The sequence below is a fragment of the Cuculus canorus genome, chromosome 7, assembly GCF_017976375.1.
Source record: "Cuculus canorus isolate bCucCan1 chromosome 7, bCucCan1.pri, whole genome shotgun sequence".
Classification (NCBI taxonomy): domain Eukaryota; kingdom Metazoa; phylum Chordata; class Aves; order Cuculiformes; family Cuculidae; genus Cuculus; species Cuculus canorus.
Window position 1 is genome coordinate 1,676,775 of NC_071407.1, and position 14,802 is coordinate 1,691,576.

The 14,802-nt window shown below is 43.4% G+C and overlaps 1 long non-coding RNA gene across 1 annotated transcript; it reads left to right on the top strand.

The window, feature by feature from the left end:
- Positions 1-3,577: 3,577 nt before the first annotated feature.
- On the top strand, positions 3,578-9,668 carry LOC128852666 (uncharacterized). The gene is made up of 3 exons (XR_008450637.1): positions 3,578-4,375; positions 5,522-5,769; positions 9,530-9,668. It is a non-coding gene; the product is annotated as an uncharacterized LOC128852666 (long non-coding RNA).
- Positions 9,669-14,802: the final 5,134 nt, after the last annotated feature.

Below are 14,802 nucleotides of genomic sequence, written 5' to 3' on the forward strand. Positions count from 1 at the left end.
TTTATGTACTGATTATAGGCAGAACACATCTAACTAACCCGTCACCTTCCAGTGCTAGGCTGGTAGATGTCACAGTTTCTGAACCTCAGATGCTCTTAGGGGCACGTTCAGGAGCAGAGCACTGCATGCCAGGCAAAACCCAAATGTCTCAGACCTCAGTGGTGCCAATTTGAATTACATGTCACCTTCTCTTTTTTGGTTTTTTTACACTGGTTGATTCTCTCATGACTAACTTTAATTTCAGGCTCTTTAGTCAGATGTTGATTCTGCTCTCCTGCCTAACTTGGGCTGTGATTTTGAGTGCATGCCATGGTAACATGAAAGGTTGGCCTGAAAATGAGATGTTAGAAGGCTTAGGTGCCAGGTTGGGAAGGCCTGAGCTTCCCAAGGCTGTGCCGGCCAACCTGTCTGAGAACACTTGTCAAAGATTTTGATCAACTCAACTCTCTCATCTCCTGTTTTCCTCCAGGCTTTTAAACCACCCTTGTTCTTAAGACACTTTGTTCATAAAGCCCTGTGGGAATCCTACAACATCACTGCTCCGGGCAGGGCTGCTGAGGGCAGAGCTAATCTAAAGGTTCTCTTTTTAACCTGCCCTTCTTGGCCCAAGCTCATCCCTACAGTTGCCCACACATTTGCTAATGTGAGCAGATGCTTTGAGAGGAAGGCCAGTTCTGTATTTCAAAGGTTCACAAGTCAAGCTGCTCTGAAAGGCCTCTTTAACCTCAACCTTAAGCATCCTTAGCATATCATTAGGAAGCTTAGCAGAGCCTTTAGCACCCCACTGGATTCCCTTCTGTATGGAAAGGCCTGGCAGATCAAAGGGAACCTTACATCAAATGGCTTGTGACTTATCTTGTGCTTACCCTGGCACCACTGACCTCTCAAACATCCTATTTTCTTCCAGTAGGAACTGCTTTTAAGGACAACAGTTTATCCTCCAAGATCCTTGTTTTGACCTTTCCGACATCCTCACTATTCCTTCCTAAAATGTATAATTACAAGAAATGACAAATTAAATACTTGGTAAATAGGATACGTTGAAAGTAAGAAAATAGCTGCAAAGCATAATTACTACTTGGTTTTGCTAATTAAGTAAGTCACTAAGAATAGAGTAAAGTCATGTTTACTGTTTATAGATTCCTCCTGTACTTGGCAGAAACTCCTCACAGGCGCTGAGGTCGATGGTATTTGATCTTCTTTGACGTTTCCCAACTGGGATTGAACAACTACAGAGGACTCAAAGATTCTGAACCACATCCATCTGTGGGTGTGTGCGAACCGTTAGACCCATACCGAGACCTAGAGACCCAGCTAAGGGTTTTCCAGCTGCAGGGCCCACCCACATGGACCCATGGCAGGCACAGGGACCCGATTCATGAGCATGCTCTTTATAAAACTATTATTCATCAGCTGAATGTATTAATCATTTTATTCTATATTTAAATTTCCTTCAGGGGCTCATTATTTATTCTGTAGGTGTGTTTTAGTGTGTTTTTAACAATGAAATTAACTTTCATTTAATCATCCCTAAAATATTTTCGGGTTTATTACTTATACTTAAAGCTAAATTGAGATTTGTGTTCAATAACCAAGGAATGTGTTTGTGTGAACAAGATATTTGACCTTTAGCTTTTTCAAAATTACTGTGCTGGCAACTCCTGGCTAAAAGACTCATTTGAAGAATTAAAAGTTAGGTAAATAATCATTATTCCAACAAATCTATTTCAGTTGAGCGTCAGCTGCCATTTCCATTGTAAGTCCATTTTCATGGCTATATAATTTGATGCTTTTGATTACACGGGGCTCAAACTTTACTTAGTACACTTAACAAATAAGCGTGGCAATTCAAAGGTAAACCACTAAGTAGTCAGGGCTGGTTCAAAAAGTGTCATTTAACCATAAAAGGATAAGATCTGTGTTCTAAGGTTTTCATACAGATGGTGAAAAGGATGTGATAAAATTATGGCTTAGATTGGTTCTGTTTGAATTTAACAACTGTGATATTTTAATAGCATTTTAAACTAAGTATTTTGTGCCTTCCGTTCTTTTTTAATGACCTTTCAAACACTGCACTATTCCAACAGCTGGGATATGTATCATCCACTGGATATCATCAGTCTCTCATCCTTAGACTGGGTATGTAAACAGCCTAACACTAATTAGCTGCAATTAAACTCAGTATCAGACAAAGAAAACACACAGTTTTTATACAGTGGTCCAGAATGTTTTGATTCAGAACCAGAGATGTTTTCAGCAGTCGTTTGCGATGGTACCAAATCCTGTCTCATTTCGTTCAATGAGAGCTCTCTTTTAACTCCGACTTTAACAGGCGGAGAAATGTGCCCTTCATACTTTGCTGTCACGGAGATGTTAAATTCATCAAAACTCCAGTGACATACAAAATCCTGGATAGAAAGTCATTAAACCCTGTTGTTTTCAAGAAGATAAATTCCAGCTTTTGGAGTTTACTGGTCAAAGAGGATTTGTGCACAGTAAGAGAAAAATTAGTTGTCCCATGAGAATTGTATGTCTTTGTCACTGCTGCTCTCAGAGGCACAAGTCAGAAATACAGCCTGTGAGGTCTGTGCATATAAAAGCCGATGAGATGATTATCTGACCCTCGGAAAGTAGAACCTTTTCTTTTTGCTGCACTTATTAACGGGGAATGAGTGTCCAGAGTTCTCTGTCTTATTTTACTGCTGAGGGACTCCTTCACATTGGTTCCACGAGGACATGGAGAAAGGGGTGAGACTGTTCTGCTGGCTGCTTGTCCCCGAGCACCAGGGAGGGAAGACGTCCCTTCCCTCCACGCGCTGACCTGGGAGTCCTAGGTAGCACGTAGAGAACTATTATCAGTTTTGCCACAGACTCCTGACTCTGATTGTTGAGTTATTTAGGTGCTGTCTGCTTCCTTTATTCCACGCGATAAGAGAGGAGGCATAATATTTATGTACATGAGTAGTTATTATTAATGGTGGCATGTCAGGAAGTGTATCAGGCATCTTACAGTGCCAGTGGAGATCTGTGTGCTCAGCTGGGAACGCCGAGTTGTGCTGTGTCCCCGTGGGACACTGGCTGGATGCCACCACAGCCATAACCCACCGTGCAGGGTGAGGAGGAGGGAGGTTTGGGGCAGAGGTACCCAATGGGATGTGCCGCGCTTCTTTGACTCACTTAATGCTTTCAGATACGGTTACAAATCAAGAGGGAGGTTGAGGGATTGCTATGTACCACCTTTGGGAGATCAGCCCCAAGGGACAAGGAGCGCAAGGTGGAGCACAGACCCACCTTCACCTGGCTGTGCTGAAGGCTACCTGACATGCTTGTCCTTCTTATAGTGCGACGCCCCAGTTTCTGATCTTCCTACCTTTTGTGAACCACTCTCACAAGGCTTGACTCAGCAGCTCGGTCTTCTCCTGGCCGCAGGTGAGCAGCACAGCACCTTGCAGACATGCAGCGCTACCACTGGATCCCTCCTGCATGCTCCTGTCTGTCTGTGACGGCACTCCTGGGGGGAGGCGAAGAGAATTCCAGCAGCTCTGCTCACTAACGTAACGCCTTTCTACAAAGAGGAACCAAAAACTCAGGTTGGCTGCTCCCTCCTTCCCTCTCAACGCCTTCATTGGCCTTGTTCTTGCAAAGACAAAGCCACTGGAAGCAGCAGGAACCCTGCTGCGCTGAGGGATTTGGAGGGGGCAGTTCCTGTCCCTGGAGGCTCTATAGATTGCTGGTCCCAAGGCTCATCCGAGGGCACCAGGACTTACTCCAAAACCTGTGGTGTGGAACAAGGAGATACACAATGCTGCCACAGAGCTGATGAACCTTCTTCTGCACTGAAGGGAAAAGAGCTGTTTGTTGGGCTCCAATCATATATCATTAGCATTCGCAAAACTCATTTCCTGCCAGGAACAGCCACTGAGCCCTGAAAAATCATAATTTCATGCTAGATTGCCATGCAAGTTGAAATAAATCCCTGAAGCAGCACACCACGTGCTCTGTCCCAAGCATGGCATGCAGCCCTTAGAAAGCCCGCTAGAGACGCCGAACACTGTCTTAAATAGTCCTTTTTATACACATAGATGGTTTTTAATAATATATATAACGTGTGTATGTGAGTAGTAGATAAATACCCCAGGGAATATAAGTCCCTACGAATGATAGCTATTATTAGGAAGAAACAGGAGACTCTATTCCATCTGTGTGTTAAACAGCAGCTTTAAGGGTAGAGCATCACTAAAAAAAGCTGACAGTGTGGTTTTTCTTATCTCTGCTGCCTCCAAACAGAAAATGAGTGAATGTTCCCTGGTACTGAGCAATCGAACGTGATTACCAAAAGGGACCCTCAGCCGCACACAATCCTGCTTTTGCTTCGGTAAGAAGATGACCCGAAGGTCTTTCTTATCGTTTACTGTACATCTTTCCCATGTATGTATGTTTTATAATAAGTATTTTTAAATATCCAAAATGGTCTTACCCCTGTATTTTTAGGAGACAAGTTATTTCCTTATTGATATCAAGATTTTGCTGAGTCGGGTCTTTGTACTCAATTACAGTGAAAAGAGTTGGCAGTAAGCATTTAATCTCTTTAAAAATAACAATGAAAGAGTGGAGGTGTTAGGGTTTCCCTTTTCATTTTCCTATCGGATTCACAAAACAAGCAATGTTTTTTCCCAGATGAATCTTTCCTGCAAGGCTTCTTTGCTCAGAGAGCTTTGTGAACACAGCTTGGAGAGAGACACAGCCTACAGGGCTGGGCTGGGTTCAGAAAGCAAAACCTACAATAAAACTAAATAATTACTTGGGAAAGTGGATGGATTGCAGAAGATGTAAGAGCCAGGAATGCTTTCTGACTGACAACACATCAGTGTAGCTTTGCACAGAACCAAACAGAAGAAAATACGCTCAAAATAATATTAGAATGATATTAGAAGGACTGGATTCTGATCTTTAGGAATGGACCTGGGCGCAGCCTCCAGTACCACCGCATTAAACTAGCTCTGGACTAGCAGTAAATCACACATTCAGAGTCAAAGGCCTTTCACCGAGGCAGCTCTCTAGCCGGTATGATTTGTTTCATAGATTCATATCATAGAGTGGTTTGGGTCAGAGAGGACCTCAAAGCCCATCCAGTCCCATCCCTGTCATGGGCAGGGACACCTCCCACTGGATCAGGGGCTCCAAGCCCCATCCAGCCTGGCCTGGAACCCCTCCAGGGATGGGGCAGCCACCACTGCTCTGGGCACCCTGGGCCAGGGCCTCCCAACCAGTAAAGAATTTCTTCATAAATTCTCATCTAAATGTCACTTCTTTCATCTTAAGTCGGGGCTGCCCCATCCCTGGAGGTGTTCAGGTTGGATGAGGCTTTGAGCCCCCTGATCCAGTGCAACGTGTCCCTGCCCGTGACAAGGGCTGGAACTGGATGGGCTTTGAAGTCCCTTCCATCCAAATCATTCTATGATTCTATGATTTATTATTTTTAACTTCTTTTAAGCAGACCGGATTTTTTTTCTTGTCCAAGGTGCTTTTTCAGTCGGCTTCTCTGTGATGCAATTCCTTAAAATAATATTAAAGAGCAGATCTGGAGGCTCGGTCCTTTGCTACACGACCTGTGACCGCAACGAGGGCGTGCAGATTGATTACCAGTGTGAAAACAGAGGTGTGCGCTTGTGCTGTAAAAGTGGCAACTGCACCGCACGACTACAAAGAGAAACTGCTCCGTTTGGGAACTCTGCCATAAACACAATGGCCCGAGCAGGAAGGGTTACGGTGAGCTCATATTTATTTTAATATCGTTTGCCTCTTTGCTCAAACAACTCCCTGGATTATTTTGACCTCAAGTGTTCCTTCCAGAAAGGTGCTTATCTGTAAACACCACCTGCGTGGCAGAGCACATGGGGAGCTGCTGCTGCCACTGTATTGCTTTCTTATCATTCATGATGTGAAAATGTGCTTGCCCGTACGGCCCCGCAGGTGGCAGACACATGTGTGCACATTTGCATTTTATAGTTCTGATGAGAACAGTCAATAGAATGAAGGCTTTTCCACCTTTGTCACTACCTTGGAGCAAATTGTTTGGTTTTAATTGTTTTATCTTTATCGTTGTAATTTCCAGATGCTATTTTTAAATATTTGGTTTTCATTTTGGCCCTGCTCAGCCGTTGGCCCACCCACCGTATTTTCCTGGAGCAAACATTTTCTTGGTGTCATCTAGTGTTTTAATTCTCCCTAGTGAAGGATTAACTTTCATCTCATCTGCTCCCGGGTTTGTAGTGAAAGTAACTCCTCCCGTGTAATTCCTTATTACCTGGGTTTCTGTGGGTAGGTGATAGGGGTTCAAATTGGCTCTCCACCTCATGCTGGTGGTTCCTGAAGTGGATGCGCTCACCTCCTTCACATCAAGGCATTTGCACAGAGGCAGTGATATGCACCTCTGAAGGTGGGGACATCACTGATGACGGTGAGAGCGGGAGCAAACCTATCTTTCATACCATCCAACTGCTTTGGATTTGGTATCGCTGTGCATTCTCAGGGAATGGTACCTACTTTTCACTATGATTCTGGTAGGAGATTGTGAGGAGTGCTACCGGCATAGCTGCATTCAGGGACAAACAGATTAAACAAAGGATGAGTTGCCGAAGCAGATAATGGTTCCCCTGACCACATGCCGTTTGGTAGAGATACGGCGAAGCTAATTGCCCAAGGGCTCATTTGAACTTCACATGACCATTATTTGCACAACTGAATGGTATTTTGATCATCTTACTGAGGACTTTGAATATCATAATTATATACCCAGGTTTAAAGCTGGGCTTAAAGTTTATTTAGTTGTTAGCTCTATAGTAGCTAAGTAAACACCTGTCTTTAGAGCAGCGTGTCTTAAATACTTGCTATAGAACTTGCTATTGCGTTCTGTCTTGGATAGGATAAAGGCAATTTTAAGTTAACAAAAGGTTGTGAAGAATCCAAAGGCTGTAGAACTGGTGGCACCAAGAATAATAGCTTCCATCAATATGTTCTGTTAGAAGTCAGTCAACACAAATTGATACAGAGTCCTGGTTTGGCCTCTCTTCTGGCCTAGCCAGCCATAAACCCCATCTTCTTTGGAAACAATGTGGATGCACTAATGCAAACACAAGGAAATATAACAGCTCTAATGCGGCCACCCAGGTTTTCCGTAACTTGGGCTTATGTCTTAGTCAGGTGCGTCTCACGGCAGGGCAAACAGGATTGTCCGCACAGGTTGTTTAGATGGGCCTGCATGTTTTCAGGAGAACACGAAGCACAGGGTACGATGGGGTAAGAATCAGTGCTCTAGCTCTTTGTATCCACAAACCTTTAGCGTAACTAAAAATCACATCAGCATTTTGTGATCGGGTCCATTCACACACAAAAAAGTAGAAAATGGCTAAGACGAGGTGCCTAATCACAGGTAATTATTTTCTCCTCATCCATTTCTCCTTTTTTTTGCTATCTGCAGTTGACTTTTCTGTTTAAAAAATAAACACAGCAAAGAAAATGAAGTCAGGAACTGTATATCTGTTCTAGCAGCATTACGTTGCCATAGTAAATGCAATGCGGTTGTTCAAGCATCTACTAGAACAGCATCACGTTTGCTACTGACAGCGTGATCACTCATTTTTATGGGAGAAAAACAGGAGTTTTTCCCTATGTTAAGTTCTCATTTTCTTAATCTCATTCACTGGCTGGTATCGGACTTTGCAAATTGGACGTTTCTCATTTCAAGCCATGCATGGATGTACACGCAGATTCTACCATTAAACTTAATGGAAAAAAAATTGACCCAACTGTGTCAGCACTTTTTTGAGAGCAAAACCCCAGAGCCTCTTGTTCAAAGGCCTGGTGGCTTATGAGTTTATACGCAGCTTTGGTAAGGGTTTTAAAATAAGGGAATGTCTTTTAAAACAGTATTTGTCAGAATTCTGTATTATTACATTTTTCCGATTCTGTTGATTTAAGTGTAATCTCCTCATTTCCTCCTTCTGGCCTGTAAAAATGGTCCTCGTACAGCAAAACCCAGCCAACTTTGGTTCAAATAAGCTATTTGACTGACTGTCCTGAGAGCACCCACATGCCAAAAAATCACTCAGTAATTATTTGCGTCTCCTAAATGTTCTTTCCCTCATGTTTCCACTCCATTGAAAAGCTTTCTTGACCTAGATACGTGCCATGATTTATCACAGTTTCCTTGTACACTGTAGTTGCCCTCAACCTTGTATACATTTCGTTTTCTTCTGTATAACATGAGGATAGTCTATACACAGCGTGAGAAAAAGGATCCTTATGGCTTGCCTTTCTACAAAATAAACAGGAATTACAGCACAAGCCCCTGATTAAGTCCCATAGCAGAAAAATGCCCTCAGGTGTTGAGTGGAGTGCTTTGCCTTGTGCTTTCCTAGGGGTGGATCAAGATTAATGCTGAGGAAGTAGAGCTCATCAATGGCTGTGGCTGCCCCATCCCTGGAGGGGTTCCAGGCCAGGTTGGATGGGGCTTGGAGCCCCTGAGCCAGCGGGAGGTGTCCCTGCCCATGGCAGGGGTTGGAACTGGATGGGCTTTAAGGTCCCTTCCAACCCAACCCATTCCATGATTTCATGGTTAACACCATCTCTCTGACACATAAATGTAGATCAACATCACTGAAATGCTTTCTGGCTCTGAGTAGACGTGCATATCCCCCTAAAAAAAAAAGCACAAATGGAGTAAGCCCTCAGAGAATTCACAGGTAGCAAATACACAGAGTTGTTAAATTCTACACTAAGAACCATTCTGCCAACCCTTGTTCAGTTTTCCTGCTTCTCCCAGAACAAATAATAACAGCCATGGGTCAAACCTGTGATAATATTATGCACACAGATTAAAATCAGAGCGGGAAAATCTTATTTTCTACTGAAAAGAAACCCAAACAACCTCAAATGCAGTTCTCTGATCTTTTAGGATCTTTTGTTGGAGGGTTCAACTGGTGGTCTGCGTCCCCTAGGAAATAGTTGCCAGCCATGCTGCTCTAAGTCTGTTGTGTAGATTGAACCCATGAAACTAAGCTGCTGAAAAACAAGCTTGCATATGCTATATGTTATTATTATTTTTAATTAACGTGCATTTTTAGGTTAAAATGCAACACTGGAATAATTTTAAGACCCATTTTTCCAAAGTTGTTTCTTTTTCCCAAGTTTAGCCCCAAAAGTTACAAATTCTTGGGTCAAGAATTTCTTTCTCTACAAGTATTTATTTATTTTATTGAAGAATTTTAGCTTCATTGCATTTTTCTGTTTTCATATTTCAAGCCACATAATCCTTACCGCAGCAGTTCCCCCCAAAAAAAAATTAAAAAAAGTTAAATCATAAAACTTCTCTAAGCATGTTAAAACAAGATTAGTAGTAAAATTAATTGGCTTTTTTTTTGTGCAGCTCTCTTTATTATATTTATTACTGTAAATTACATTTATTGTCTCTTCGTACCTTTCCATTTCCTTTATTGAGGTTAATTCTTTCACTCTGTTTCCTTTCCAGGAGCAGATATCTGTGGTCCCCAGAGGGCCTTTGGGCCCCATAAGTGTTAACTGCTCGCCGTGGAAGTTCTGAGGCCACACGGCTCCAACCCCAATTCACAGTGAATAATAACCAGTGACAACCCAGTGCTGTATATTTGTGAGCTTCACATGATCCTACATGAGTGACCCCACGGACTTGGATGACTCCCGTTAACTGAAGGACATCTTTGAGGGAGCAGATGACCCCCTGTCCATCAAAGAGCAGTTTGGCAGCTCACCTTTGGGCAGCGTCATCTTCTTTTCCTTTAACCTCTGCCTGGGTCCATGGAGAACACAGCTTTATTCGCACGACTATAAGACACTCTGACTCACAATCTACTCCTTGCAAGATAACCTCTTCTTAATTGGCTCTGCAGTGGGCTTTTCCTTGGCCGACAACTCCAGTTATCACTTTGCAGCCTGCCTGAAAAATGGCCCAGAACCTCTTAATGAGCACTTTGTCTGGGCTTCCTGTCTCCTCTGTCATTGCATGACTAATTACTAATTTCCAGCTATGAATAATTTACATTACACCCTACTTCTTAACCCCGAGGGTGTTGAATTTATGTGCTTTGGATTTCTGCAGACCCCCTCGTGGCCCTGCGCAGGTATCGCTGAACACCTGCCCGAAATAAACAGCAACTTCCCAAAGCACTTTTACATATTTGACATCAGTCATGGAAATTAAGACATTTATCTGAGTGCACTGCTAAATCTAAAGTGTTAGATTGTTCTTTTTTCTTATATAGGATTCTTTCAAATTGTCTAGTTTCCCAAATAGCTAAATACACACCAATTTTTGACTGATTTCCCACGCAACAGCTCTTGACTGATCCTCTACTTGATACTGAAAACGCCAGCAAATCAAATTCTCTAAGACTCATTTTAGAAAGCAACTGTCCTTTATCAGGCCTGGGCAGCACAAGGGAGTGCTCTCCATCGATCATGTGCAACGAGACAAAGGCTGTTACAGAACAGATTTCCCACTTACGTGCATATGTATCAATTGTCCCAGAAATCTTATGCGTATTCTATTCTAATATTCTAATTTTAATGTTATGAAACTTGGCAGCAGTTAAAACTCTTGCTAATTTGGAGCTGGCTCCAGCTCTCTGCTTGACCTTGCCTTTCCAGATAAGACAAAAACTCCAAACAGAGGCGATTACAGAAGAAGGGACATCTGTTCAACGCAGATCACACTTCACACAAGACGCTATCACTTTCAAAGAAAGAACAGTGTCTGAAAAACCACCATTTTAAAGAAAACATGGTATCAGAGGGACATTCTGTCTAACTTTCAAAACCCACAACTGCTTAGACAAAACTTAACTGCACTTTAGCTTAAATCAAAAGATTCCACTTTGAACTATTCCACGTATCATATCGTAGTCTTCCCCCAAAATCTCTCTGCAGAGCCTGGGTTATGACTATTGCAATAGATGTTCTGGCTGCTACCGGTCGACCTGGTTATTTCATTATGCTTTTTATCACAATCATTTTCAGTGATCTGGGCTGACTGTGAACGCCCAAGGGGATGTTTTTCCAAACATGTAATTATTCTCAGTTTGCCACTCCAATTGTCAGGACTAAAGCCCTGGCTGGCCCATTGATTAGTTAGAATTAGAGCCTGTGGCTCTGCTGTTGATCTCTCTTGCCTGCCTGACCTAAATTCCATTGTACACCTGCCATTAGGAATTTGCTTAAATCTGGAACTTGATGTACTGCCAGCCTCAGGTTTTAATTTGGGGAGCTGACTGGGGAAGGCAATTTGTCTCTGCGTTGACTTGTGGACCCGCCACAGAACCATCATGCACGTGCTTCTGAGTCAACAAAACTCACCGGAACAGAGAACGCATCGAAGGGTGCAGCCTTTCCCTGTGCTGCTCACTCCTTGGGTGCAACAGCATATGGCTACTTCAGACACCACTGGTCGTGATGCTTCTCCTGCTCTTGGCCGGCACTCTATCTGCAGGATAGCCTGAATGCATAAAATGAGCACAATGCTGGGGGAGAACTTGTGGATTAAAAATTACTATAGAACAAATACCTCCTGTAGAAGTCCTATTTAAAAGAAACCAGTGTACTGCAAAGTAGAATGGTTTGAGTTGGAAGGGACTTTAAAGATCATCCAATTCCAACTCCCCTCCCATGAGCAGGGACACCTCCCACTGGCTCAGGGGCTCCAAGCCCCATCCAACCTGGCCTGGAACCACTCCAGGGATGGGGCAGCCACCACTGCTCTGGGCACCCTGGGCCAGGGCCTCCCCACCCTCACAGCAAAACATTTTTTCACAAGATCCCATCTCAATCCCCCTTCTTTTGGATTAAAGCCATTCCCCTCATCCTATCCCTGCACTCCCTGATCAAGAGTCCCTTGAGTAAAGAGTAAGGGTGGCTTGGATCAGGGAGCACCCAATATGTTTGGTAGGAAGGGATGGTGTTTGTTCAAGCTGCTGGCCAGTATTGTATGTGCCGGAGGCTGCTGAGGAAGGGAAAGAATTTATTATCTGTAACAATGCAATGTTACATCTAAAAAAACCCACCGAAGAAAAATGGGTTATAAAAAATACCAAGTAGGGCTTTCACAAACTGGAGAAGCAAGAGGAGAGAGCAAAAACAGGGCATGGGGGAGGAAAATGCTTAGATCTGGACTCATCACTCTCTACAAATACCTGAAAGGAGGTTGTGGTGAGGCAGGTGCTGGTATCCCAAATAACGAGTGATAGGGTGAGGGGAAATGGCCTCAAGTTGCGCCGGGAGAGGTTTAGATTGGATATCAAGAAAAATTTCTTCACTGAAAGGGTTCTCAGGCCCTGGCAGAGGCTGCCCAGGGAGGTGGTGGAGTCTCCATCTCTGGAAGTATTTAAAAGCTGGGTGGATGAAGTGCTCAGGGATCTAGTTTGATAGTGGACAGGTATGGTTGGACTCTATGATCTCAAGGGTCTTTTCCAGCCAAATGAATCTATGGTTCTATGCCCCAGACCCAGGGACTCGATCCTTACCAGCCCATCCAGCCCCATGGGAGAGCAACAGTCACGCAGGCAAAAGAGATTTGGTTGATCTTACACCTATGGAGGCTATGGTACCATGAGAATTGGCTAATCAGCAGGTATGGGCAGGGTGAAGAAGAAAGGATTTCTCTCCAGGCTGTGTTTAGAACACGTAAGGAATATGTTGGTTCACACAGCAGTTTGTGCTTTATCATGTGCAAGCCAGTTCATTTGGGTTTTTTTCTCCTGGGCAAACAAAAAATCACTCTACTGTTCTTAAAAGTGGCAAAGCCCAAACACCCCGGTTTCAACTCTTGTGATCTAACCACTTGGCTTCCCTGCTCAAGCAATTTGTTTGTTTGATATCAAAACTCAGTAAAGACAGAAATAAAGTCTTTGAAACATTTCATAGAGTGGATTTTTGAAGTTTCACAGCTGGAGACCTTGGGATCCCTTTACCCTGTAGCTTCATTCAAGGTCTTTGCCTCTGAACAAATTTAAGAACAAATCTGAGAAAGGATTTTGTTTTCCATGATTTAAGCATAAGCAACACTTGGCGCCCACTGGTTTTATGCTGCGTATAAAGGCGTCAGCTGTGGCCAATGTGGTTTAATCTGTATCACTATCACCTTATATTTACCATCTGTTCCTTGAATGGAACCTCTATAATAGATTAGGTTTAACATTAATTTAATGAAGAAAAATGGCCCCGTAATTATGCTTCCTAGTAAACTGTTGTCTCAGCTCTATCTCTGGTGTCATTTACAGCAGGTGGGAAATGGCAAGGGACTTTGTGACAGTGCCTGAGCAGCCAAAGTGGGTCATGCTTAGGCCCTCTGGAAGGTCACTCTGAACCTGCCAGTGCGCTGCTGGGGTAAGCTGGTTCTGTCTCCAGTGTAAGGGAAAATTCAGTAGAATAGCACACGTTAGAATTCCTGGATGATGCCATAGATATAAGGAATTGATAATAGCAGTTAAGTAAGATACACCCATAATGAACACATCTGTTAATTTGGAGGATTCCACTAGATAAATTCAGAGCTATACATGAAGGAGTTTAAAACTTTTCACAGTGCAGTCAGGAGACAGAAAGTGAGTCTCTGTTCCTCCAGCTAGATCAAATGGTGAGTTGAGAGTGGTTTCACTTGTGCCTGACTCTATCATGCTGCTGCACACGCCTTAAAAACTCCTCAACACTCTTCATTTGGTAGACAGCAATATCAGGGAAAATAGGTTGCATCGTACCTGGAACCAAATGTCACGAATCAAGATGCTGCGTCTGTGGTCCACCATGGCAGGATCTTCTGCTTTTACCTCCTGAACACTTGTAGACTCCAGCACTCGCAATCTTCCATTTCTCTGGCACACGCTTGCAGTCGTCCTCCTTTGCAATCATCCATCTTTCCTCAGAGGTTTCACCGTGATGTCGTGGCACTTCAAGACTGGGGAAGAAGAAAAAAATAACTGTTACAGCACTGTTACAGCAAAAAAAACTTCTCCCCTATTTCTAACTATTGGATTGTCTTCTTTAACAGCAGGAGTGAAGCCCTTCAGAGACATCAGCTGTGGAAAGGCTCCACAGGTAATTGAATTCTACTTGGAATCATAGAATAGAATCACAGAATCATTGAGGGTGGAAAGGACCTCCAAACTGATCCAGTCCAACTCCACCGTGCCTGTTAAACCATGTCCCAAAGTGCCACATCTACATGTCTTTTTAACCCCTCCAGGGATGGAGAGTCCACCACTGTCCAGGACAGACTCTGCCAGGACTTCACCACTCTTCCTGCAAAATTTTCCCTAATACCCAGTCTAACCTGCCCCCGGTGCAACTTGAGGTCATTTCCTCTTGTCCTGTCATCTGTTAATTGGGAGAAGAGGCCGACACTAATCTCATTGCAGCCTCCTTCCAGGGAGTTGTAGAGAGCGATGTGGTCTCCCTTCAGCGTCCTCTTCTCCAGGCTAAACAACCCAATTTCTCTCCGCTGCTCTTCATAAGTCTTATTCTCCAGACCAAGCATAAGGGATCTATAAATACAGCAAAACGGTTGAACAGTCAAGTTCCTTCTACTTACATTCACCTTATCACTTTTTGTCCTTCCAGGGTCCTTTTTCACCATCACCTCTCCAGCGCACATTTCCTTCCATTTTACCACCGAAGAAGTCTTTAAATTAAAATAAAAACAAACAAACAGCACATTAAGAGATAGTCACCCTTTTTTTTTCTTTTTTTTCAATAATAATTCCTAGTTTTCTTTGTCAG